The following is a 2,765-nucleotide window of genomic DNA, read 5'->3' on the forward strand; positions in this document are numbered from 1 at the left end:
AGACATGCAAATAGTTTTGCATAAAGGTGGCTGGTGGATGTCTGTTTCTTCCACTTTAATTGAATTGAATTTGACTGCGGCCGGTCCTTGAAAAAGGTTAAAACAGCAAACTTGATAAATCATCCTTGTGGTTTTTGCTGTAGGTAAGAACGGTTCTTCCTAGAAGCCTGTAGCAGCCACGTAAAACTTGCAACACCAAAGTAGAGGACGTCTAACTTGTTTTTGCAGGGCATGCTGTGATGTGATATGGTCAAGACATGATATGATATACGTTATTGTATGAGATGATCATGTTTTGTAATTTATCTGCAACCAGCAAAAGCCTTATGGTTGTCTCTTTATTGTATGAAATGCAAACGTCATGTAATTGCTTTACTTTATCACTATCCGTTAGCGATAGTTGTACAAGCAATAATTGATGAGATGACCACAACGGAACGATGTAGATTAAGGTGTCGAGCCGGTATGGTGGACAGTTCCATGTCTGATGTCCAGTTGCTGCGACGGAGTGGCCACTCTGGTCGGTCTCTTGGGCCTGAGTGCGTGTCGGGCTCTTCGATTCTCCAGCCTCGTGGTGCCCATGTGCGATTGGGTTAGTTATATATGTTTTTTGTTTTTTTATCGCGCTTGCCATGGAGTAGGGGCTGGTGTTATTCTCTGTGCTTAATTCTTTGCTGGTTTGATTGCTTAGGGTCTCCTTCTTTGGTGTCCGAGCCTGCTCTTGATGGTTCTTGCAGGTGGCGGAGGGATGAGATCCGGCTGGGAAAGCGCCCTGTCGATTCAACTATCGGATAGTGCATTGATTTTGAGATTTTTTTTTGTTTTGGAGTTGTGGTTTGTTTTCATGATGGTTCTCTTTCTCTCTTCAGGTGCTTCTTTCTGTGAATTCAATCGGGGTGTCGATTCTGCTGCTCCTTCCCGTCGCCTTCCCGTATCGGCCTCTAGGCATTTCTTTGTTTCTTTCTGTATGTTTTTTTTTGTTAGCAGGTTGTCAAGGTAGACGTGGATTGGGTTGAGTGGTGGGCGTAGTGGTTCGTCTGCATGTCCGGGTTGGTGTCCACCAGGGCGGTTGGTCGTGGTCGACCTTGATACTGTTTACATGGTTTGTCTTATGTTGTTTGTCTAACTGCCAAGGGCATTTTTGGGTTGTACTCTCTCCATTCCAAATTACCTGTCGCATGTATGGATGTATCTAGATGTATTTTAGTTCTAGATACATCTATTTCTGTGATGAGTAAATTGGAACGGAGGAAGTATATATCTGTGTTTGTTTGCATGGGCCATGCACGTGAGTGACGTTGTGGTAGCTGTTCATCTGGTTTTGCTACGGGCACCTGAAGCTGTACATGCATGCTTGCTGCATGGGCTTCGCGCTTGGTCCTTGGTCGACGTGGTCGTGTTTGTCTGCATGGGTCATGCATGTGATCTACGTGGTCGAGGTTGGCCGCCTGGTTTTTCCTATGGGCAGGATTATTTACTTCATGGGCTGTAGCATATTGTGCATTGTATCAACACCGTAGTAACACTGTACCAGCCTGGGGCCTGGGCTTGGGCGATTTACTCTGTCGTGGGAACCTGATATATCTGTAGTGCTTACTAGAGTTGGGGTTCAGGCAGGAGTATCCACATATGCATGCTTAGAGAACAGCCACTACAGATCCAACAAGTAATCTTGTTGAATCTGCAGTCTATTTATTGTTAAGCAAAAAAAGGAAGGGGGTGATTAAGTGGTTTTGCTTGAGATTAACAACGTGTCAAACAAATCACTCTACCAACGGTACAACTATGAGGTAGGTCGCAGCAAACAGTCTGGAAGAAAGAGAGGTTCGTTGCTTCATTTGTGTTTTTGTTCATATCTTTTATTTTTTCCTTTCTTTTTTGTTCGCTTTCATTGGTGCTTGCTGATGTGGTCTATGTGATGCAGTGCGTGTGACTGAGCTTCCTCTTTCAAAGGATGTTGTTGCCCTACTCAAGAGTATGGACTTGTGTGCTTATTTATTCATTTTTTTATTGTTAATTCTTTCTTATTCCTGTGGTGTTGTGTGATGCAGCTGTTTACAGGGTACGTTTGCTTGGATGCTTAACGGCGGATAGTATATGACGCTTGGGAAAATTACAGCACATCTACTCAGGCAATGGTTGCCACTTACCACATTTGTGCTAGCAGTTCCATGGGTCATCGTCTCTTATGTTTGCTATATATTTGTGTGAGGTCTCTCACAAGATTCATCTACTTCAGGGCTCAAACTGCAAAGGCACAAGTCATGAGCACCAATAGTTCCGTCAAGAATTTCCTACCGGGAAAACAATCAAGTAGGAAAAGTGGAAAGGGTTCTCCAAGTTCTACTACGAGTGGCACCTGCACAGATATGGTATGCATCTATCTTACTACCATATTCTTGTGGTTGGGGGGCATTTTCTACTGACAAATAATATGGTGAATATCTTGAGCATATGCGTGCAGCAAGATGATGACCTATTGGTGTATATATCAAGGCGTACGATTCTTGAAGCGGTCGGCTCAGCAATAAAGCAAGATGTTCAAGGATATCTTCACTGTGATTACCTTAATGGTACACAATGCCCCCCCCCCCTCCCGCGACGCACCCCGCGCGCGTCACGGGAGCTCCATCTCCGCCGCTGGTGAGGGGCCCCTCCACCGTCCCCTCCTCCTCCTCGCCGCTGCCTGAGGGCGTCCGTCGGGCAAAGGCCGTGCGGCACTGGCGGCGACGGGGCTTCTCCCCTCCCTCCCCTGTCGGGATCCC

Source organism: Triticum aestivum, chromosome 3A (genome assembly GCF_018294505.1).
Source record: "Triticum aestivum cultivar Chinese Spring chromosome 3A, IWGSC CS RefSeq v2.1, whole genome shotgun sequence".
Classification (NCBI taxonomy): Eukaryota; Viridiplantae; Streptophyta; class Magnoliopsida; order Poales; family Poaceae; genus Triticum; species Triticum aestivum.